The 26,710-nt window shown below is 34.4% G+C and overlaps 1 protein-coding gene across 4 annotated transcripts in view; it reads right to left on the bottom strand.

Annotated features, from left to right (window-relative positions):
* Positions 1 to 26,710, bottom strand: part of CDK17 (cyclin dependent kinase 17) — a 92,236-nt gene that overhangs the window by 42,397 nt on the left and 23,129 nt on the right. The window lies entirely within an intron of this gene.

Here is a 26,710-nt window from a genome sequence, read left to right as displayed (position 1 = left end):
AACAAATATAAATGCTCAAATTTCAGCATGTTACTCTTCAAAGGGCTCTTTCCTGACCCTGACCTTTATTCCTTTATCCTACTTTTTTTTCCTCACAGCATTTATCACATGCATACATATATATTCCATGTATATATACCCATTCAAAACATCTGTGTGTATGTATAATGCAAAACAACTTTTATACCTTTTCAGTTGTCAAAAAGACCTCTAGCTTTTTGTCATAGCTAGATCAAATTTTAAAAAGTAAGAAGGCAAGAAATGATACTCAGAATGGCTTCATATATGTCCCCTAACCTCTCACGCTCTCTTCTCTCTCTCTATTATATACACACAGCTGAAAATGTTCAAAAATCAGTTCCCAACTACAAGTCCTTAAAAGAAACATGTAATGTGTTATCCTACTTCATCATCTGGGGTGAAATTTGATCTGGGACTGCCTGGTGTACAATGAAGATTTTTTCATGTTTTTTTTTTTATCCTGAAAATGTAATTCTTTCACTGCACTCTGCTTTACTGCACTTCACAGATAATGTGTTTTTTACACTAATGGGAAGGTTTGCAGCAACCCTGCAAGTCTGTTGGTGCCATTTTTCCAACAGCATTTGCTGACTTTGTGTCTCTGCATCACATTTTGGTAATTCTCACAATATTTCAAGGTTTTTAATTATTGTTATATTTGTTGTGGTGATCTGTGATCAGTGATCTTGATGTTACTATTGTAATTGTTTTGGGGCACCATAAACCTTGCCCACCTAAGACAGGAAACTTCATCAATAAATGTTATGTGTGGTCTGACTGCTCCACTCCCCCAGCAGTTCTCCCATCTCTCTTCCTCTTCTGAGGCTATTTCACGACACAATAATATATTGAAGTGAATTCTTTACTTGGTTTGTCAATGTGGTCTGGAGAGAACAGACTGACTGAGGGAGTAACTACAAGTGTGCAAGTGAAAAGAAGAAGAGTTTCACACACATCTCTCATTTTAAATCAAAAACTAGAAATCAGTAAGCTTAGTGAGGAAGGCAAGTTGAAAACTGAGACAGGCCAAAAGCTAGGTCTCTTGCAACAAAGAGTTAGTCAAGTTGGGAATGCAAAGGAAAAATTCAAGGAAATTACAAGTGCTACTCCAGTTAACACCCAAATGATAAGAAAGGGAAACAGCCTTACTGCTGATACAGAGAAAGTTTTAGTGGGCTGGATGGAAGATCAAATCAGCCACAACATTCCCTTAAACTAAAGTCCAATCCAGAGCAAGGCCATAACTCTCTTCAACTCTATGAAGGCTGAGAGATGAGAAAGCTGCATTAAAGTCTGAACCTAGCAAAGGTTGGTTCATGAGGTTTAAGAAAAGAATCTATTTCCATAACATAAAAGTGCAAGGTAAAGAAGCAAGTGATGATGTAGAAGCTGCAGCAAGTTATCCAGAAGATGTTAAATAATTAATGAAGGTGGCTACACTAAACAACAAATTTCAATGTAGATGAGTCTTCTTTTGGAAGAAGATGCCATCTAGGACTTTCATACCTAGAGAGAAGAAGTCAATGCCTGGCTTCAAAGTTTCAAAGAACAAGCCGACTCTCTTGTTTGGGCCTAATGCAGCTGGTGACTTTAAGTTGAAGCCAATGTTTATTTACCATTCCAAAAATCCTACGGTCTTTAGAATTATGCTGAATGTACTTTGCCTGTGCTCTGTAAAAGAAACAACAAAGCCTGGATGACAGCACATCTGTTTCCAACATGGTTTACTGAGTATTTTAAGCCCACTGTTGAGACCTACTGCTCAGAGAAAAAAAAAAATTCCTTTCAAAATATTACTGCTCATTGACAATGCAAGAGCTCTGATGGAAATGTACAATGAGATTAATCCTGTTTTCATGCCTGCTAAGACAACATCCATTCTGGAGCCTATGGACCAAGGAGCAATTTTGATTTTCAAATCTTATTATTCAATAAATACATTTCATAAGTCTATAGCTGCCATACACAGTGGTTCCTTTGATGGATCTAGACAAAATAAACTAAAAACCTTCAGGAAAGGATTCACCATTCTAGATGTCATTAAGAACATTCATGATTCAAGGGAAGAAGTTAAAACATTAATAGCAGGTTTGGCAGAAGTTGATTCCAATCCTCATGGATGACTCTGAGGGGTCCAAGACCTCAGTGGAGGAAAGAATTGCAGATATGGTAGAAATAGTGAGAGAACTAGAATCAGAAATGGAGCCTGAAGATGTGACTGAATTGCTGCAATCTCATGCTAAAACTTTAACAGTTTTAGCGGAGGAGTTGTTTCTTACAGATGAGCAAAAAAAAGGGGGGGGGGGAGATTTCTTGAGATAGAAGATACTCCTGCTGAAGATGCTGCAAAAACTGCTGAAATGACAACAAATGATTTAGAATACTGCATAAACTTAATTGGTAGTACAGGAGAAGAGTTTGAGAGGACTGAGCCCAATTTTGAAAGAAGTTCTCCTAGGGGTAAAAAATGCTATCAAACAGCATTGTATTCTACAGAGAAATCATTAATGAAAGGAAGAAGCAACTGATGTGACAAACTTGTTATGTTATTTTAAGAAACTGCCATGGCCATCCCAACCTTCAGCAACCACTACCCTGATCAGTCAGCAGCCATCAACATCCAGGCAAGATCCTCCACCAGCAAAAGTATTACAATTCGTTGAAGGCTAAGCACTGTCTAGCAATAAAGTATTTTTTAACTAAGGTGTACACAATGGTTTTTAAAACAATGCTATTGCACACTTAATAGACTACAGTATAGTGTAAACATAAGTTTTATATACACTGGCAAATTAAAAAATTCATATGGCTCACTTTATTGCAGTGATCTGGAATCAAATCAGCAATATCTCTGAGGTATGTGCATATTCCATTCACTTACAGAATATAAATAATCAATCCGGAATGTCAACTGAGATTTGCCCTAGGAATCGGCAACACATCTTTTTTTTTTAAAGACAACAGCTATAAAGCTATAAAAACTAAACTCACAAACTAGATTCTCTACTATGACTATTTATCTATAAAAATGGTGTCATTCTGTGACCCTTTTGGTGCTTCCAATAAAAACTTCTATAGACACCAATTTATTGTATAATCTAAATTTCTCTTAATTAAAAGACTTACGTGAGTGGCATTTCTCTACTTATGTGTCTGAAATAGTCTTAAAACAATCTTAATAACAACTGCAGGAAAAGCTGAGAAAAAGCCCAAGATTGCTTTTAAGACACCTAAATGACCTTTCTTTAGGTAAAGAACCAAAATTTACATGCAAAACAAATTAAGCATTTTACAGTTTGAATTAAAATCCAAGACTGAAATGGCCAACTAGTACTTTCCCACTTAACCCTGTTGTTAGTCTTTCCAAAATATCACAGAGTAATGTAACTTCACAAAAAAGATTTATTTTTTCTTTATAATATTTTCTGCAGTGACTATAACTTTAAATTAAATCTTCTGTAAATGAGATAAACACATTGAGTGGTCTGTAAGCAAATTTTCTAATATTTTTTCCTCAATTTAAATCATGATAAACATATAACACTTTCTAGGATATTAAGCTAATCAAACTAAGAAGTAACATTTAAAAGTTAAGTTTATTCACTAGAGACACAAACTTCTTATTTGCATAAAACACAAAGTTACTATACAGAAGACTGACAGAGCATCGAAATAAATTTCAATCGTGCTTATAGGTGTTTTTACCAAACATTTAAATACCTTAATCCTTTTTATATTCAAATCTGAGACCAATTCTTTTCCTTTGAAAGTATTAGTCAAACACACAAATGAGAAAAAAAGACACATACCAAGATTGTCCTCTATTTATAAATAAACATTAGAAAGATAATATAAGACTACTATGGCACTTGAGATGTAAAATGTCATAGTAGAAAGATGTTAAATCAACTGCCCTAGATTTGCTGAAAGAGCTTAAGGAAACCAAGAGCAAAGAACTAAAGAAAACAAGGAAAACAATGTATGGGGGAAAAAAAGAATATCAATAAAGAGAATGATATTATAAAGGAACCAAAGAAAAATTTAAGAGCTAAAAAGTACAATAACTGAAATAAAAAATTCACAAGAGATTTAAGCAGGCAAAAGAAAAGATCAGTGAACTTGAAGATAAGAAAGTCAAAATTATCCAGTCTGAGGAACATTGAGAAAAAAGAATGAAGAAAAAGGAGCAGAGCCTGAGGGACCTGTAGAATACCATCAAGTTTACCCATATAGGCATCAGACTCCCAAAGAGATGAGAAAGAAAAGAGGGTAAAAAAAAAAAAAAATTTGAAGAAATAATATCTGAAAACTTCCCAAAACTGATGAAAAACATGAATATACATATCTAAGAATCTCAACGAACTCCAAGAAGGACAAACTCAAAGAGATCCATGCTGCGACACATTATATTCAAAGTGTCAAAGCCCAAAGACAAAAAAAAAAAAAAAAAAAAAAGAATCTTGAAAGCAGCTAGTGAAAAGCAACCTGACACACACAAGGGACCCTAAGTAAGATTAATAGCTGGTGTTTCATCAGAAATCATGAAGATTAGGTGGCACTGGGAATTATGCAATTAAAGTCTGGAAAGGAAAAGAAAACTCTGTCAATCAAGAATTCTGTATCCAGCAAACTATTCTTCAAGAATCAAAGAGAAATTAAGACATTTCAGATAAACAAAAGCTGAGAAGGTTCATTACTAGAAGATCTGCCCTACAAGAAATGCTAATGGGAGATATTCAAGATGAAAAGAAAAGACGTTAGGCAGTAACTCAAAGCCATAAGAAAAATAAAGAGCACCATTAGAGTTAAGTACATACATAGTTATAAAAGACATTATCATTGTACTTTTGGTTTGTAACTTCTCTGCCCCCTTTTCCTAAATGATTTAAAGGCAATGCACACACATGCACACACAAATGATCAATCTATGTTAATGGACACATATGTATAAAAAGATCTGTGATAATAACAATATAAAGGAGGAGGGATGGAAACATATAGGATCAGTGTTTATATACTATTGAGTTAAGCTGGTATTACTCAAACTAGGTTGTTAACAAATTATTAATTCTAATTCCCAACTATTAAGAAGTTAACTTAAAAATATTACAGAAAAGGAAAAAAATGGAATCAAAAATCAACAACAAAGAGGGGAAGATACAGCTCAGTGGTAGAGTGTGTGCCTAGTATGTACGAAGTCCTGGGTTCAATCCTCAGCACCTCCATTAAATACATACATACATACATACTAATTAGTTCCCCTAGGCCAAAAAAAATTTTTTTTGAAAAAGAACAATTACAAAAAATCAAGTTAAGCGTAAAACTGGGCAATAATGAAGGAACTGAGGGAAAAGAAACAAAGAAGGCGTATAGAAAAAAATAGCTAAGTGGAAGAAACAAGTCCTTCCTTATCAGTAATTACATTAAATGTAAATAAGATTCAACTCTTCAGTGAAAGGCAAGAGACTGGCAGAATGGATTAAAAACATATGCTCCATCAAGAAACTTAAAAGACATATTACTAAATGAAAGGAGCCAGTCTGAAAAGTTTACAAACTGTATGATTCCAACTAAATGACATTCTGGAAAAGGCACAGCTACAGAAACAATAAAAAGATCATGGTTTCCAGGGGTTTGGGGAGAGGGAGGGAGGGATGAACAGATGGAGCACAAGGGATTTTTAGGGCAATGAAATTATTCTGTGTGCTATTATAGTGGTGGCTACATGTCATTATGCATTTGTCAAAGCCCACAGAATGTACAACATCAAGAGTGAACCCTAATGTAAACTATGGAATTTGGTTGATAATAATGTGTCCATGTTTGCTCTCAATTGTACCAAATATGCCACAGTGATGAGGGATGTTGAGGGCAGGGGAGTATATATGTGTGAGTGGGGAGGGCTATGTGGGAACTCTATTTTCTGCTCAATTCTGCTGTAAACCTGCAACTGCTCAAAATAAATAAATAAATAAAATCTATTTAAAAAAATATGCTCCATCTATATGTGTTTACAAGAGATTTATTTTAGATACAAAGACACAAAGAGATTGAAAGTAAAAGGATAAAGGTATTCCATGCAAATAGTAACCACAAGAGAGCTGAAATGACTATATTTTTTGTCAGAAAAATAGAATAAATTGGTGAAAAAAAGGTTAGGAGAGACAAAGAGGGACATTATACAATGATAAAGATTAAGACATAACAATCATAAACATACATTCCTAACAAAAGATCCTGAAAATACATTAAGTAAAAATAAACAAAATTCAAAGGAGAAATAGACAGTTCTACAATAGTAACCAGAGACCTCAATACAGCATTTTCAACACTGGATATAAGAACCAGACAGAAGATCAATAAGGAAATAGAGAACCTGAGTAACACTATATACCTAGTGTACTAGACCAAACAGACACATACAGAATGCTCCACCTAACAACAGGAGAATACACATTCTTCTCAAGTGTAAATGGAACATTCTCCGTGACAGACCTTAGTAAGACCACAAGACAAGTCTTAATAAATTTAAAAATGTTTAAATCATACAAAGTATGCTTTCTGATCACAATGGAATGAAACTGGGAATCAATAATAAAAACTGGTAAACTCACAATATGTGTAAATTAAATAGGCCACTCTTTTAAAACAACCAATGGATTGAGGAAATCACAAGAGAAATTAGAAAATACCTAGAGACGAATGAAAACAAGAACACAACACATCAAAACTTACAGGATACAACAAAAACAGTACTAAGAAGAAATTTACAACTGTAAAACTCTACAGTAAAAGATCTTAAATCAACAACCTACATGTAGGCTTTACATAACTTAAGAGCAAATCAAACCCAAAACTAGCATTAGAGAGTGACAAACAAAATACAACAGAGCAAGTCAACAAAACTGAAAGTTAATTCTATGAAAAGATCAACAAAATCAACAAACCTTTAGCTATACGGAGTAAGTAAAAAGGGGACTTAAATTAGTAAAATCTGAAGTGAGTGAGAATTATATAATCATACAGAAATAAAAAGGATTATAATAGATTACTATAAACTAACTGTACACCAACAAATTGGGTAACCTAATGGAAAAATCCTAGGAATACACAAACTACAAAACAAAAAGTTGATAAAAAATAACTACAAGCCATATTCTTTATGAATTTAGATTTTTAAAATCCTTAACAAACTACTAACAGAATTCAGCAGCATACTAAAAGGATTACACTTAAGACCAAGTGGGATTTGTCCCCAGAAGGCAAGGGACATTCAACATAAGAAAATAATCAACGTAGTAACACCAGATTAAAAGAATAAAGGAGGAAAAAAAAAACAACAACACATGAACATCAATTCATACAAAAAAAGCATTTAACAAAATCCAATACTCTTTTATGATAAAAACACTCAAAAAACTAGGACTAGGAGGAAACTTCAATATAATTAGGGTCATATATGAAAACCCCACAGCTAACATCATACTTAAAAAGTGAAAGACTTAAAACCTTTCCCCTAAGATCAGAAACAAGACAAAGACGACTGCTACCACTACTTAACACACAGTACTGGAAGTTCTAGCCACAGTAATTAGGCACAAGAAATAAAAGGCATCATAACTTTAAGTAAAACTATCCCTTTTCACAAATGTCATGACCTTATTATGAAGAAAACCCTAAAGAATCAACATAAAAACCTGTTTGAGCTACTAAATGAGTCAGCAAAGTTTGAGGATACAAAACTGACACACAAAAACTCAGTTGTATTTCTATACGTTTCCAATGAACACAGAAACAGGAAACTTAAATAGCATCAAAAATTGTGAAATACTTAGGAGTAATTTTAATCAAGGAAAATATCTTGTACACAGAAAACTACAAAATGTTGCTGAAAAAATTTAAAGATCTAAACAAAATGCAAAGACCTCCTATATTCATGTACTAGAAGACTTAATATTAAGACGACAATATTATCCAAAATGATCTACAGATACAATCCCTATCAAAATCCCAATGACGTTTTTTGCAGAAATAGAAAAACACATACTAAAATTTATATGGAATTCCAAGGGACCTTGAATAGCCAAAACAACATTGAAACAGAAGAACAAAGTTGGAGAACTCTTTATTTCTTGATTTAAAAACTTATTACAGGGGAAGGGTATAGCTCATGTGGTAGAGTGCATGCTTAACATGCAAGAGGTCCTGGGTTCAATCCCCAGCACCTCCTCTAAAAATAAATAAATAAATCTAATTACCGCCCCCCAATAACAACAACAAAACTAAAAAAACATATTACAAAGCTCAAGTATTCAAAACATTATGGTACTGGCATAAGGGTAGACATATAGACCAACAGGATGGAACTGAGAGCCCAGAGATAAGCCTTCATATTTATGGTCAGTTGATTTTTTACAAAGGTGCCAAGACCATTCAATGGGCAAAGAATAGTATATTCAAATGATGTTGGGAAAACTGGATATATTCAGATGAAAAAGAAAGAAGTTGGACCCTTACTTTATGTCATATATAAGCATTAGCTGAAAATGGATCAGAGACCTAAATCAAAGAGCTAAAACTGTAAGCCTTAGAAGGAAACACAGATGAACATTAATGATGTTGGATTTGGCAATAACTGATTGATTGATTGATTGATTTTTGGCAGGGGGGTGGGCGGATGGGAGGTGGTGTGGGGGAAGGTAATTAGGTTTACTTATTTTTAGAGGAGGTACTGGGGATTGAACCCAGGACTTCGTGTATGCTTCGCATGCACTCTACCACTTGAGCTATACCCTCCCCCGGCAATGATTTATTTTAAAAAAAAAAAAGCACCCAAGCAAAGGGAACAAAAAAAGACAAATCAGATATTAAAATTAAAAACGTCTGTACCATCTAGGGACAGTATCAACAGAGTGAAAAGACAACCTGCAAGATGGAAGAAAATATTTGCAAATTATTTATCTGATAAAGGCTTTATAGATAAAGAAGTTCTACAGCTCAACAACAAAAAACAACTTAAAAAATGGTCAAAGGACTTGAATACACATTGCACCAAGATGCAAATGGCCAGTGAATGCCTGAAAAGATGTCAACATTATTACTCATTAGAGAAATACAAATCAAAATCACAATAAGATACCAACTAAATACCCGCTAGCATGGCTATTATTTGAAAGGAAGTGTTGATGAGGATGTAGATAAATTGAACTCTAATGCATTGCTGCTGGTGCGAATTTAAAATATACAGCCACTGTGGAAAACTGTCTGAGGGTTCCTCATAAAATTAAAAACAGAATAACCATATGACCCAACAATTTTATTCTTAGGGACATATCAGAAAAAACAGGGACTCAAACATACCTGTCCACAAATGTTAACAGCAGCATTAATCATAACAACAACAACAAAAAAACACAACAGATGAATGTATAAACAGTATGTGGTATGTATATACATATACAAAATGGAATACTATTCTGCCATAAAAAGTAATGAAGTTCTGATACATGCTAAATCATAGATGAACCTAAAAAACCCTAAGTGAAATAAATCAGACACAGAAGGACAAATATTGTATGATTCTACTTATATGAAATATCTGGAATAGGCAATTTCATAAATACAGAAAGTAGAACAGAAGTTACCAGGGAATAGAAGGGAGGGGACAATAAGGAGTTGTGTCTAATGGGTGCAGAGTTTTTGTTTGGGATGATGAAAAAGTTCTGGAAGTAGACAGTGGTATTGGTTACACAATATTTTGATGTATTAATGTCACTAAATTGGGCACTTAAAAATATTTAGAATGGTAAATTTTATGTTACATATATTTCACCACAATAAAAAAAATGATCAACTATGCATCAGCATGCATTTCTATCAGTTTTTCATCAAGCCTACATATGGTCAATATCTCATTTTTAGTAGAATTTTATTAAAGGAACAGGCTAAATAACTTCAGTGTGAACAGTCAACCTATACCAATTATTCTGAACACAAAAGAATAAATATTAGGATGAGTGCTTATGGTTAGGATGCAGAAACTTGGAAAAGACTTGTTGCTCCACCTCAACAGTAAGAACAAGCCAGACACTGAATAAAATCATAGTGTTTTAAACTCAGAGAGCTGAAATGCAAAGAAACATAAATGAACTAAATTCCTAGCAGGAATTAATCCTTTCTAGGAACAAAAACAGGAATAGTTGGGGTCATGGTGAAAGAAAGAATAAACTTGCTGTAAAAGAGGAAAACTAGCCCAACTTTTAACAAACTTTCAAGGGATTCACAGGGGCTGGCAAGACATTTAAAACCCTGAGCAGCCTCGGTCACAAATCATATCTGCACTTTCTCAAAAGGATCCTTTCCAAGTACTGGAGATGCATTAGGAAAATGTTGGGTACCGGGCAGCAGAGCTAAGAGAAAAAAACTGTCGGCAAGGCACAAGTCCACACCTACTACAGGAAGATGTCAGAGTTTTAGAGAAATTCTTTCTCCAGGAGAGGAAAGTCAGAGGTGGGGCTAAAGAGAAAAGAAAATGTCCCAGCTTCTCAAAATCCCAGCATCTGAGCTGTGAAACAGAGAGAGATCTCTTACAATTTTACTAACTATTGGCTGGGCTTTAAAACATGAAAAGATTCCTGAGTCTCACAGGTGTTCGGATCCCAAGCCCTAATGGGAGGAAAATTCAGATTCTGCACTCAAAATATTTGATACCTGTGATGAACTAAGTATATAACTAAAGCTATAACAGAATCAGGACCCCAAATAGGCTACTTCCCTATCAGCTTTTCCCCACAACTATGTCATGGAGACCCATTTTTATGAATGTAACTATATATATCATCCTTTTAAATGGCTGTACCATGCAGCAATGTTTTATGCTATCTGTTTCATCACAGAGTATTAAAAAAGAGATGTTCAAGAGTGAGATTTAAGAAAATGACACAACATTGTAAAATGACTATAACTCGATAAAAGAAAAGTTAAAAAAAAAGAAAATAAATACATTTCACTGCTTCATTAAAAACCTTAAGTGAAACTGTTTCTTTCCCCATAAATGCATGTAAGGCAAGAATGCCACAGCCAAGATTTGGAATAAGGAACCAGTAGTTTTACACACCACTCATATGTACCATCAGAGGAAATGTCAATACAGTAAGAAATAAAGTGGACAATATTTCAGTACTATAAGAAGTAAGTTTTGGCCTTTCAGGCTCCCTGAAAGGATTACAGGATCATGGACCACACTGTAAGATCTGCTAGGTTAGTCTCCCAAACTTAATTGCTATTAACCTATCTTAGCAAATTGAACATTAAAAATTCATTAAGGTTAATGGTCTGTTATTAATAACTGTAATCATATAACCAAAATTACCAATTACTGGGCACAGGAAGAAGAGCAAGTTAAGGGGAAAATAATGAATTCAGAATAAAACCTACTGGAACAAATTTAAATGAATCAAATTTAAATGAACTAAAAAATAAAGTCAAAGTTTAAAGTGTGGATTTGAGAGTTGCATTTATAAAGTTGACTGAAGGCAGGAAAAATATGTGTATTAAGATGGAAGGTCAGAAATATGAGGAATGTCTACAATTAATAAGTAGATAAGGGAGAAGTCATCAAGTAGTTCTATAAAGAATGGACAGACACAAACTATGACGAAGGAAGACAATCTTGGACACATTTTACAGTGAAGGAAACAGAGCTTGAAGAGGCCAAGGCTCTCCAAGTGAGAGTCAGGTCTTAAAATTTCACCTTAGGGATCCCAGTTCAGTTTTCTTTCCATAGTACCAAATTTGCAGAGTTAGGAAACAATCCTTTCCTCTTCTAGCTACAGAAGAATTAAAGTCTAGCATCTGGAAAGAATATCAGGGAGAAAGTAACATATGTATCTCCACTCCCTCCAAACCCTCTCCTCTTGAAATTTTCACTACCCTAGTGAATGGTTATTCTAGTCTATCACTTGCTCTGGTTGTCTTCCCTTTTTCACAGCCCACAATCAGTGCACCACCAAAACCTGTAAGCTCCTCCTTCAAAATACATCCACAGTCTGATCAATTTTTATCATCAGAACTGCTAAAATCCTGACCCAAGCCCCAGCATTTCTGTTGTCCAGAATATAATATTTAGAGCATCCCAACTGGTCTTCTGGCTCACACCCACCACTTTCCCCCTCCCTGCCCCACTGCCCATGGTGTACTTTCTACATAGCAGCTAGAACATACTAAGCCATAAATACCATCATTTCTCTTCTTCAAATTCCTCCAACAACTGGCTCTTTACACAACAGTCAAACTCAGAGTCCTTAAATGGCTTACTAGACCGTATATGACCTGTTTGCCACTCTTTTTAACCTCTTCTGCTACCGTTTTGCTCCCATCCACTCTACTCCAGCAGCACAACATAGTTTCTTTGCTGATCCTGCCTTTGTACTTGCTCTTCCTCTGCCTGGAATACACTTTCCCCAGACATGTTTATAGCTAACTTCCTTCTGGGTTCTACTCAAACATCACTTCACTACTCTACACCCAGGTTACACTCTATCCCCCTTACCTGTTTTAATTTCCTCCATAGCCTTACTGCTTGGCATTCCAAATACTCGATTATTATCCCTCCTCTAGAATTTAATCTCCTTGAGAACAGGAATGTAATGTTTTGTTAATCATTGTATTTAGTACAACCCAGCATGAATGAATGAATGAATGAAAGCAAATAAAGATTACTCATCTTTTATAACCTAGGATATTTCTCCCTATCTAAAATCAATCTATCAACTGACAAAGTTTTAGATCACTGTCTCATTCTGATAGCTCTGCCTAGGTTTTCCCCTTTATACTAAAAAGCTTTATTCATTCATTCAAAAAACATTCACATACAGGCCCTACCATGTCCCAGGCAATACGAGGCATTAAGATAAATAAGCTATGAATTCTGCCCATAAGAAATTTAGTTTGGGGAGGTACTGTGTCATTTCCAGAACGATGAAGTTGTAGTACTGGAAGTGAGTGTAACTCTAGGTTAATACATTAAATGTTTCATAACTGTTACAAAAGTCAAACAATTTATTCAACAAAAAGAATATTCAAATTGCACTTTTCATGAAAATTGTTCACCAATGTGACAACTTATGTGAAATTTAATTTGATTGGCTAATTTTATCAAATTTGTAAAAATCAAGACATTTAGTTCACTTTTCTAGAACCCCTATAAGCTACATAAAATGACCTACTCATTATCCCCTGGATTCAATAACAGCTTAGATGAAACCTAAACCAGTCGCCAAGAAGCCTCTAATAGGCTTATTAATATTGTGTCTCAATACATTCATTGGTATAAATAATCCTCCAAATCCTTCTGGCTTTTAAAGAATGAGAGTTTTCCAGTAAAAGTTATTTTAATTATTGTCTTTAACAATGTATTTTTTTGTATACATTGTCTAATGGGCAATAAGTTAAAATTCAAAATGTGATTAAAATCTGATTTAAAAATCACTCAAAATATAGATACTTTAATCATGAATAACCATCAATTGATTTGCAGATGATAAATCCCCACAGAAAGGGCATTTGTTTGAAACAGCTGTTCAGTTTCAGTGAATTCAGAAAGTCATCTATTTGAAAACGTCATCTGATGCTTTTGATAATAATGGTCTTACTCAGATCAGAACCAAGAGAGCAATTGTAATCACTTGAGGTAGTGCCTCATTTTGATATACAAATGGTTATATACAAAAAGGAAAAGGCCCATTGAAAAAGCAGCCAAAAGATCTGGAAACAAAATGGTATCTAAAAAATGTAAGACTTTAATTTTTATCTTTCTTTCATAAATGAATCAAATTCTTTTTTAATTACTTTTTTCAGCTAAATTTGTTTTGCCAAATTCTCTGTGATTTAAAAAAAAAAAGCTTTAAATTAAATTATAAAACCAGGAGTTCACTGAAAGACAAAAAGCTGTTCTCAAAACACCTGCTCTGCCAATTATCTCCTACACTTGAAAATCAATCATTATCTCTGGTGGCTAGTAAAGCACTGCTACTCTAAAAAATTTTAAATTTCTCCACTATAATTCAAAAACAAAGAAGACAATTCAAATTATCATTCTATAACTCAGTTAAGTGATGAGAGCACCTAATCATGGGTTTGTGTACAAGAATGGTATTTCTCAGAGTACAATCACAGGAAGGTTATAGCAGACTTGATTATTCTGAGATTCAAATTACTTTACTTAGTCACTTGAAAACTAACATTTTTAAACAATAAACACTGGAATTTTACAGCTTTGTGTAGTATCTGACCTATCGTCTCTCTAGAGCAATTCAGCTCATTTTATTTGGTGAAGAATGAACTAGTGATAATATTAGAACAAGAATTTCAAAGTATTCTTGAGGAAAGTAAAGCAGTTGACAGAAAATGTTCTCAGGCATTAGTACAGGAAAAACAGTATTCCCACCAACTATCATGGGATAAAAATTCTTTATTTTTAAAATCAGAAAATAATGGCAGAGAAACTAATAAAAGAAAAAACTGACCTGGGCACTTTTAAACTACAAAGTCAGAAAAAGTAACTACATTTACACCCCTGAGTCACATACAAGCCAGAAACTCAGAAGTCATTCTTTACCCTTCTGCTCCCTCAACTGCCATATCCAAGTGGATCACCAAGTCAGATCATATTTCTTTCATATCCCTCACATTTCTCATTCTAATCCCCTTTTCTCTATCTCTATTGCCAGGCCTTAGTTTAAACCATAGTAATTATCAAATCATTGCAAAAAGTCTCATAATTAGTCTCACTGGTTCTTTCAAAAGAGTAATAAAACAGACAAACCTATGGCAATCCTGAAAGGTTTTTTTCTTCAAGAAAAAAAAATAACAGAAACAAACAGCATCATTATAACAACAGTGGAAATTAATTAGGTACTATTTTGTAAAGTTAAACATTGTATACCCTATGATCCTGCAGATCTTATCCTTGGTACTTATCTAAGAGAAAACTTGAGCAGAAATACGAACAGAAACACTCATAGCAACATGTCTGTAACAGCATAATCCTAGAAATAACCCAAATGTCTATAGATAGGAAAATAGATAAAATACGGTAAATTTGCAGGATGAAAGATTATACAGCGGTTAAAAGGAATGAACTACAACTATACGCAATAAAAATGAATATTAGTAACGTGATATTTAACCAAATAAAGCAAGTCCAAAAGACTACATTTAGTATATTGTTTTTATAAAAAAAACAAAAAATAAAATAACTTATTGCTTAGATAAATACATATACATGATAAAGCTTTTATAAAATTCAAAAGACTGAAATACAAAGTTCAGGATGATAGCTAACATTTAGAGAGAGACAAGGAGAACACATAGGAAGGTGTAAATTTCTAGCAAGTTTTAAGAAGCTGGATTCACAGATATTATTTTATTGTTGTATATAAATATGTACACACTAGATAAGCAGATCATGCACAGACCAGTGAGGATAATCATGAGCCAAGAATTATGTTTAGTGCAATTCTGTACAAACTGATGAAAAAATGTTAGTATCTTTGGGAGGGGGATCAGGAATGAAAAGAGAAAGATAATCAGAGATTAAGAATGGACTGAAAATCTTAGGAGAATAAGTGAAATCTTTTAATTATAAAAAGGACACAGGACTAGAGTCAAAGGGCCAATTTCTTTTTCCCAGTCCTGTCACTAAGTAGCTGTGTAATATCAGGCTAGTCACTTAACAGGTTAGTTTCCAAACAAAACTGACTACAGTCAGTCGGACTGAATTTTTTTCCCTGAAACAAATGGCCTATACTTAATGTTATCAGGTATGAAATCTGGTCTTTTTTGGAAGGTGTGTCATAACATTACTGGCTTCCCTTCCTTTCCTGGCCGGTCAACATTATCTACTACTTGTCACTAAACTATTTTGCCCACAAATAAGACATCTTAACTAATCATCCCAGTAGATGCTCATCATAACTTATACTGATTATTACAACCACTTAGACTGAACTTCAAAAGACACACATATCCTGGGAGAATAAATGTGAAATACATACTGTTCCTACAAAAAAGTATAAGTCAAATTTAACTAGGTTATGCTACAGTAACAAATAAATCTTGGTGGCTTAAAATAACTAAGATTTTATTCTTTCATCCTATATATCCATTGAGAGTTGACTGGCGCTCTGCTCCAAGTCTTCAAGGACCTAATCTGAAGTAGCGGCCACTATAGGAAGGGAACAAAGAGTGTGGCAGAGCATATACTAAAGCATATCTTAAAGCTTCCACCTAGGAGTATTATACATTACTTTAACTCACACTTCACTACCTAATGAAGTCACATGTCCATGTCTAATTTTAAGCAGACAGGAATTCCTACCATATTCCAAATAGGAGAACGAGGATATATGTGAACAATTTTCACAATTTCACAACGTTCTAGCATCTAGAGACAAACATCAAATGTAACATTAACATACTATTACGTATTAAAAACTCAAGATTTTAAAGAAATAACCAACATAATTGGGTTTTTTTAACTTTTTTATTGAGTTATAGTCATTTTACAATGTCGTGTCAAATTCCAGTATAGAGCACAATTTTTCAGTTACACATGAACATGCATACATTCATTGTCACATTCTCTTTTGCTGTGAGCCACAAGATCCTATATATATTTCCCTGTGCTACACAGTATAATCTTGTTTATCTATTCTACATTTTGAAATCCCAGTCTGTCCCTTCCCACTCACCATCCCCCTGGCAACCACAAGTTTGTATTCTATGTCTATGAGTCTATTACTGTTTTGTATTTATGTTGTCTTTTTTTTCTTTTTCAGATTCTGCATATGAGCGATCTCATACGGTATTTTTCTTTCTCTTTTTGGCTTACTTCACTTAGAATGACATTCTCCAGGAACATCCATGTTGCTGCAAATGGCATTATGTTGTTGGTTTTTATGGCTGAATAGTATTCCACTGTATAAATAGACCACCTCTTCTTTATCCAGTCATCTGTTGATGGACATTTAGGCTGTTTCCATGTCTTGGCTATTGTAAATAGTGCTGCTATGAACACTGGGGTGCAGCAACATAATTGGTTTTTAAACAATTTAACAACATAAAAATTCAAGTAGCAAATACACATTCCTCTTGGTATTCTTGACTAAGACATTCAAATTACCCAAAGTTAGTTGTTCAACAGATCCTCCACTACAAAGGAAACAGTAGGAACAGAAAGATATTACTATTTTGAAAAACAGTAACTATAGATTTAAATTGTTTGATTTAAACTGAGAGGGAGGTAGCCTGCGCTAAAGGGTATTACAGTAAGAATGACACAGGTCTCATAAGATGTACCAATATGGAGGAAAGGGCTTGGAATTGGGATAGATGTAGGCCAGAGTGATCCCACTAAATACTGGAGAGGAATGTATATTGCAATCAATATTAACTAGAAGACTAGGAAATCCTCTGGGCTACTCTGTATGCAGCATATACTTAATAATGATTAAAGTACACAGAAGAAATGGGGTTCACTCTATGAACATAATAAAGGCAGAAAGGAAAAGGAACCTTGAAGACTTAGTCAAAAGTGAGATACGAAAGGCAGAGAGGCCTGATAACCTGAGAGGTATCATGATTTAGATTCTTCCTTGGAACTGAGTTGTACAAGAGTTGGTGAGGAGGAGGGACATTCAACCTTATGAACAACTGAACTGTAACAATGAACCAGAGAGGTCCAACCAAGCCTGAGGTATGTAACTTCTGGAGGAGGATTATATAATCTTTGATGTCATATTAACATTTGATTTAAACATCTCAATATCTGAGAAGCTTCAGATGCCAAAAATAATCAAAATAAAATCCTTCCCTTCATCAGATAATTTTTATCATGACTTCTGACCTTTACAACCATTATCTACAAGCAAGTTCATTATTTAAATATTCAGCTAGCAATTAGTATCTAGTATATGCAAATCCTGTTTTAAGAACTAAGGAGAGACAAAAGACATTATCACTGGCCTTGAGGTGAGAAATAAAGAAAAGCAGACAACAACAACAAAGTGTGATAATCAGATTCTCAAGCACCACAAATGAGGACATCTGATAGTAGGTACAGAGAATGAAGAAAGGCCTGGCACAATGAATAAACTCAATAACTACTAAATGAAGAATGGCCTAATGTGATCGCTGGGACTTTAATTTGTAAAGGCCTATTATTTTGACTACTGTATTAGTCAGGGATTAGTCAAAAGACAGAAAACCCCAGTAATTTTAACAGAAATAATTCAACGTAAGATGTTAATCAGGAATTGGAGAACTGAAAAGGCAGAAAGAAAGAAAGGCAGAAAGGCAGAAAGGCAGAAAAGAAAAGAAAAGGGAAGGGAAGGGGAGGGGAGGGAAAAGAAAGGGAAAAGAAAGGGAAGGGAAAAGAAAGGGAAAGGAAAAGAAAGGGAAGGGAAAAGAAAGGGAAGGGAAAAGAAAGGGAGGGGAAAAGAAAGGGAGGGGAAGGGAAAGGGAGGGGAAAAGAAAGGGAGGGGAAAAGAAAGGGAGGGGAAAAGAAAGGGAGGGGAAGGGAAAGGGAGGGGAAAAGAAAGGGAGGGGAAAAGAAAGGGAGGGGAAAAGAAAGGGAGGGGAAAAGAAAGGGAGGGGAAAAGAAAGGGAGGGGAAAAGAAAGGGAGGGGAAGGGAAAGGGAGGGGAAAAGAAAGGGAGGGGAAAAGAAAGGGAGGGGAAGGGAAAGGGAGGGGAAAAGAAAGGGAGGGGAAAGGAAAGGGAGGGGAAAGGAAAGGGAGGGGAAAAGAAAGGGAGGGGAAGGGAAAGGGAGGGGAAGGGAAAGGGAGGGGAAGGGAAAGGGAGGGGAAGGGAAAGGGAGGGGAAGGGAAAGGGAGGGGAAGGGGAAGGGAGGGGAAGGGGAAGGAGAAGGAGAAAGGGAAAGGGGAAGGAGAAGGAGAAGGAGAAGGGGAAGGGGAAGGGGAAAGGGAAAGGAAAGGAAAGACAAGGAAAGGAAAGACAAGGAAAGGAAAGACAAGGAAAGGAAAGACAAGGAAAGACAAGACAAGGAAAGACAAGACAAGGAAAGACAAGACAAGGAAAGACAAGACAAGGAAAGACAAGACAAGGAAAGACAAGACAAGGAAAGACAAGACAAGGAAAGACAAGACAAGGAAAGACAAGACAAGGAAAGACAAGACAAGGAAAGACAAGACAAGGAAAGACAAGACAAGGAAAGACAGACAAGACAAGACAAGACAAGACAAGACAAGACAAGACAAGACATAGATTGATAGTAACTGAAGGTAGCAGCTATGATTCCCCAGAGCTGAGGGAAACATAGGAAAGTGGCTGGAATTATTAAAACTCAGAAGCTTGGAGAAACCCTATGAAACTGGGACCCAAATATCTGGGGAAAAAAAAAAAGTATTCTTTAAAAAACACTAAGAACACTAAGAACTTAAAGGAGGGTCCCTGCAAACTAAATTGGAGCCATTTGCCTCTCCTATTCCTGCCAAGGTGTAATCCTGCTGCTTTGGATATAGACAGGAAGAAGTAAACAAGGTGGAGCAAATCCCTTGTCCCTCTCCTGTCTCCCACTGGTATCTCCTACTGGCAGAATGTAATAGCTGGCAAAAGAGAAATACAGTGTGCAGTGTTCCAGCTCCTACACCACAAAATAAAATTTAGAGGAGTGAGTCTGAAGCTGACAGAAAATAGCTTAATAGCCAGTACCACCTATAAATTTTATTTCTCCATTCTAAACATTCAAGGTAATATTCTGCAAATATTTAAAAACTATAAAACTCTAGTTAAATTAAGCTATTTGATTCTTCTCATGACTTTTGAGGAAATCATATATATAATCATGGCCAAAATAAGGACACCTATTTTAAAAACCCAATCTTTAAAACAACATTCATTTCTGTACTCTATAATTAGGCAATATATAGATCTTACAAAACAAACTCAGAATCTCAAGAGTTCAGTAAAACTTTGAAGGCTCAAATTTAATGTTTACATGCAAACTTTAAACTCTCATCTACTCAAAAATCAAAGGAAAAGATTTATATGGATTAATGAATGGTCTGAATTGCTAAAATTCTAGATAAATGCTATTTCATTACTTTCAAAGGTAAGTATCTTTTTCTTTTAGCCCATTTTTTCCTAGTGATTAATTTTAATATTTTTATTGCTTGAAATATGTCTTTCTCTGCAATAGCTGACTTATGAATATATCATTTTCAGACATACCACATTTCACCAAATCTTCTATGTCATCAATCAGAGAACACAGCATTATGGCATAAACCACTAAGGGAAAAAAATGCTGCAAATTAAATTATGACTTCATGAGTTCTTAAAGACTTTAAAACTTAGTGAAAGAACATTACATTAATAATCTAATGTATCTCAGAATACACTTTGATTAATAACTTTTATCATCAACTGCTGCTATATTGATTTTAAGAGTGCATATAAGTATTTTGGTTTCTTAAACTTCAACTTTTATTTTTCTTGTAGCTTTGTTTACCTTATTTACTCAACAAATCCCTTTTTCCAGAGAGGGCAGAAATTAATCTTCCCTCATTTCAAATTGGTAGGCTAAATAATTTCATTTAACATTTGCAAGGTGAAGGCAGGAGATGGGAAAGGATGGGGAGGAATGGGTACAAGGTTTTTATTTTGGGGTGATGAACATGTTCTAAAATTAGATTATGGTGATGATTGTACAACTGCAAATATATTAAAAACATTGTAATGGGGTTTTATAGTACATAAATTATATTTCAACAAAGCTGCTAATTGTATTTATGATCAATTCTTCTTTCTCATATCAAAACAATTGAACATAAAATATTCAAAGAATACTTCTGAAATAACTAAAAAGAACTATACATTAGAGGATTCTCTAATTCAGGTGTCAGCAAACTTTATCTGCATGTAATTACCCAAGAGAAAATATTTAAGTCTTTGTGGGCCACATATAATATCTGCCAAATGTTTTAAAAACAACCTTTAGAAATGTAGAGCCATTTAGCTCTAGGACTGTAGCTTGCTGACACTGCTCTAATCACACACTGCTTTATTTCAGAAAGCATGCAATCCAAAGTAGCCTATAGTAGTGACAATATTAATAAGGAAACACTAAACAGAAAAGCAGTTTTGATCTTTTGAGAAATTGTTTTGTCCTCTCATGTACCACTGCTGTGCACTGGGGAGTGGAGGGGACTGGATACAAAAATTATTTCTACACAATAAATCAGATATTCTAGATGTATCTTCTTAGTATCCAAAGTACATTATTAGAAGAAGCCAGCTCTCAGATATTTATAATTAATAACTCACATGCCATTCATCTCCAAAAAAATATTTGAGGGGACAAAGACAATTATAGAAGTGACTCACAGTTATACACCTATGCATCTAATCAAAATTCACATCATTTCCAGTTTTGAAAGGAAGTAAATCAAACAGCATTTTTATAATTAGAATTACCATTACAGTTTTTCACACAGGGTTCCATAAGTGCTACTTGTTCTAGAGATTGTGACCTAAAAGAATAAACATTGGTTTTTGAACTTAGCACCTTGAATGAGAGCTCACAGTGCTTGAAGGCAATCAGATATCTCCATTAGCAGCTTCCTGTCTGTGGGCCCCTTGAGGTAGTATATTCTCTAGAATTCCATGTAAACTGAATCACATATGAATATAACACTATCACATGTGTGACTTCTTTACTCAACAGAGTGATTATGAGATTAATTTGTGTTGTTCCACATATCAATAGCCTGTTTCTGTTACATATATCATTAGTCTGTTTCTGTTACTGAAGAATATGCCATTGTATGGATGGATATACCACATTCTCTGCATTCACCTGTTAATGAACACACGGGATGTTTCCAGTGTTTGAACATTCTTGTACAAATCTTTTTTGCTGGGTCACATGGTAGATGTACGTTTAACTTTCTAAAGAATGTCCAGTTTTTCAAAGTGACTGTACCAGTTAGTTTTATATTCCGACCTGCAATGGATATGTTCCAGTTGTTCCACATCCTCACAAATTTTGGTATTATCTACATTTTTTTAATTTTAGCCATTTTGATGAGTGACATCTCACTGTCATTTGAATTTGCATTTTCCTAGTGACTAATGATTCTGACCATCTTTTTACATGCTTATTACTTACAGCGTCTTCAAATCTTTTGTCCGTTTTTACTTGAGTTATTTGCTTGCTAAATCCTTATGTATTATGTAAGTCCTCTGTCAGACATATGTATAACAAATTTTTTTTCCCGTTCTGTGGCTCCCTTCTCTTAATACTGTCTTTAAAACACAAACATTTTAAATTTTGATAAAGTCTCACATTACACTTTTTTACAGTTGGTTCTCTTTGTGTCCTAAGAAAATTTTAGTACCATTAGCTCACAAATATTCTTCTGTATGTTCTTCTACAAGTTTAACAGTTTTAGCCTTTCAATTTAAGTCTATTACCTACTTTGAATTACCTTTTGTATTTGGTGTGAATTAAGGGTCGATGTTCATTTTTCTACTGACTTTTTTTGTCTGCTTGTTCTATCAGAGAAGTCTATGAGAGAGGACCATTAAAACTACAATTGTAATTGTGAACTTACCTGTTTCTTCAGTTCAGTCAATTTTTGTTCTACATACTTTGAAGCTACATAATCATGCACATACAAATTAGAACTGTTATCTTCCTAATGAGTTGACCCTTTCAATATTATCCCTTTTTACCTCCAATGTTTCTTAGCTTAAAGCCATTAATATTTGTATAGTCACATCAGCCTTCTCTTGGCTAACGTTTGCACACTATATTGTTTTCCATCTTTTTATTTTGAACCTCTATTTATGCTCTTCAAACATCATATAGTTGGGTTTTGCTTTTTTATTCAGTCTGATAATGTGTCTTTTAATGGGAACATTTAGTCCATTTTCATTTAATTATTGATATAGTTGAGTTTAAGTCTACCATCTTTCTATTTATTTTCCATTTGTCCCACTGTTGTCTGTCTTCCCCTTTTTCTTTTCTAATAATCAAGCATTTTTTTTTACTGTTCTATTTTATGTATTCTATAGGCTTCTTTTAGCATCATTCTTTCAGTGGTTACTGTAAAATATACAAAGATACATCTTTATTTTCTATCTTATATTAATATTTTTACCATGTCCCCAACAATGAGAGATTGTTAACAAATGCATTTACTTCCTTTTTTCACTACTGCTATCATATAATTCTACATATAGTAGTCCCCCCTTTATGTGCAGTTTCACCTTCTGTGGTTTTAGTTACCTGTAGTCAACTGCATTATGAAAATATTAAATGAAAAATTCCAGAAATAAAGAATTTGTAAGTTTTAAACTGCACACCATTCTGAATAGTGTGATGAAATCTCACTTCGCCCTGCTCCTTCCCACCCAGGATGTGAATCATCCCTTTGTCCAATATATCCACGCTGGATACACTACTAGCCCCATTAGTCACTTAGTAGCCATCTCAGTTATCAGATCAACTGTCATGGCATCACAGTGTTTGCATTCAAGTAACCATCCAGAATTTTATTTTCTAATAGCCCCAAAGCTGAAGCATAGAGATGTTTCCAATTTGGGTATTCTCTTACTGTGACTAATTTATAAACTGAACTTTAGCACAGATATGTATGGATAGGAAAAAACATAGTATATATTGGATTCAGTAATATCCAGCTTCAGGTACTTATTAACAGTCCTGAAATATATCCCTCATGGTTAAGGAGGGACAACTGTACATTATATTGTTTTCGAATATAATACTGTTATATTAGACATTGTTAATACTGCTAATTTAAGCAGTTAATAATCTTTCCCACCATATTGAGTCTTTCCAGTGTTCTTCATTCCATCATTTTTCCATCTGAGATTTTGTTTTTTCCTCTAGCTTGGTCAGCTTCCTTAAGTGCAGGTATGATGCTGATGGCTTCTCTCATTTATTTCACTTTGCTTCTTGAATGATATACTCTCTAAGTACAAAATTACTGGTCGGCAGTTTTTTCTTTGAGCACTTAAAAAATGTTGTTCTACTGTCTTCTGAATTCTACAGTCTGTTGAAAAGCTGACTTGCAAAATTCTTGTAATTTCCCTGTAAGTAACATGTCTTTCTTCCTCTGACAGCTTTTAAGGTTTTTCTTTTACATGTGGATTTTTAGCACTGCAATCCCAAACTGTGTGCTGAGGGAAATACTACAACATTTGTCAGACACTGTACTAACTGCTAATACTAAGTTGGTGGAACTAACTACTTAATAAATAGAATGGTTAGTTATTTCTTTCAACTCAGTGGTGCAGTGAAAAAGTTTCAGAGATACTAAGGCTGAGTGTGGTTTCCTTTGTTATTTATTCTGTTTTGGGTTCACTGAGCTTCCTGTGAATCACTGGTTTGCAGTGTTAACAGTCTGAAAAAATTGTCATTTCTTCAAATACTGTTTCTGCCCCATTTCCCCTATTTCCTTACTGTCTTAATCTGTACAGAATGCTGTAACAAAATATCACAAACTAGGTAGCTTATAAACAACAGAAATTTATTTCTCACAATCTGGAAGCTAGAAGTCTGAGATCAAAGTGCCAGCATGGTCATGTAAGTTACAGACTTCTCCTTGTATCTTCACACGGTAGAAGGAGCTGGGGAGCTCTCTGGAGTTCTCTTAATATGAGCATTAATCCCATGTATCAGGGCTCTACCCTCATGACCTAAGCACCTCCCCAAAGGCCCCACCTCCTAATACCATCACACTCGTCACCAGGATTTCAACATACGAAATTTGGGGGAACATAAACATTTGGATCACAGCACTCAATTTTTTTTTAAAAATATTGTTATGTTTCTTTTCATCTTGTTTTCTCTCTGCACTTTAAACACAGCCTCATAAGAACCTTCCCGGGGGATATTCTCAAGAAAGTATTATAGGAAATCACTTCAGTATGCTTGGTCTGCTACTCTTACTTCCTAAAATGAGGAAATGAAAATACTTTCCTCTATGTTCCACAAATGCACCTCAAAAGCTGCCTTGAAAAAAATTTAAAATCAGTAAGTTACTCCTCTCTTTTAGGGAGAGAGCTACGAATCCAGCCCTACATTTAGTTTCATCCATGGAAAAAACTATTTAACCTGTTCAAGGACTTTAGAGGTCACCACAACAGTATATAACAGAACAGTATATAAGGAAGGTACTGAACTTGCAACAGCATTACATGGTTACAATGAAATCTTTCTCAGACACCAAACCTTTGTCTATTTATCACAAATATTTTCTGCCAAATTAATAATCCTCATTAAATTTTTTAAAGTTTTAAAACTGTCCTTAAACATATCACTCAATATTAAAATTAAGGTAAAATTGATTTTTCCTCAAAGATGAAATATGTATTAATAGCCACAATATAGATAATTCATTTACCAATTTACTGTTAAAATAACATAAATACCACTACTAGGTACCCAGCCTTATGGAGTTTATAGTTTTCACATCTTATTTGATTCTTTGAACAATTCCATGAGGTAAAAAAGGCATTATTATTTACCATTCCCTTTATACAAATGAGAAAATAAAAGCTCAAAACTTAAGCAACTCATTAGAGTCATTAAGCTACTAAATAAATCCTGATAAAGCCAAAATTAGCATCCTATATGTGCTTTCCCTTAACCTATACACAAATAAGTTGGTTCTTTTGCAGATTACAAGTGAAACACATATTGTCTTTCCTTTTAATTCTGTGAAACTGGGTAATATTCTTGAGTAAAATAAGTCAAACCATTTGTAATCATCGTTTTCAAAAGAAAAACCACAACTTAAAATAATTTTACCAGTATCAAATTATCTGAAAATCAACAGATTTTGCTTACTATTGTACCAAAATGTGCTTAACAAATTATTTCCTAATGAGGGCATCTTATCTGCTATTTTTTAATGTATTTTTAAACGAGACTTATGTGAAGTAGATAATACTATGAATAGCACACTTGCAGAAGACCTGTAAATACTCCTCCTTCCTCCCCAGTAGGCCTGCAAACATTTCTCCTTGGGCTGAATCATAAAGACAAGTTCCAGACTCAATTCCACAAATGATTAGAAAAATTTTCAACTATTCCTGGTTATATTTCAACACTTCTGAGAGATTTCTGACAAACGGAAGGACAAAAAGCCTCCAGAAAACTTTCCACAGCTATCCCACCTTCCTAGTCAGTGTTATTTTTAAATGAAGTTTCTTAAAATTTTTAATACTCTTTATGAGAACAGTACTGTCACATGTTAGACATTCCACCAGAGAAATAGGCCATATACGTTATTGTATGAACACTGATGTTACCCTTCTTACATAGCAAGCCATTTTTGTCATTACTTTCATGGGCAGTATAACCCAGTCCTTCACATGATAGAAAGTAAAATATCCAGATGATATGCTTCCTTAGTTCTAAGCATACTAAACCATAGCTACCACCTGATATATTATATTATATAATACCTGATATATCTAGTATATTGCAATATGTAGGATAAACAGACATGAAGAAGTAAAAATTATCTCTGAAAAATAAAAGGTGGAATTATAAGCTGTTATTCCACTATCCAAAAAAAAAAAAAAAACTCAGTTAATGGTAATTCATGCTTGTTTAAAGTATTTGGCTAAGGCTAAGAC

The sequence above is a fragment of the Vicugna pacos genome, chromosome 12, assembly GCF_048564905.1.
Source record: "Vicugna pacos chromosome 12, VicPac4, whole genome shotgun sequence".
NCBI classification, from domain to species: Eukaryota; Metazoa; Chordata; class Mammalia; order Artiodactyla; family Camelidae; genus Vicugna; species Vicugna pacos.
This window is presented reverse-complemented; position numbering and strand designations above follow the sequence as displayed.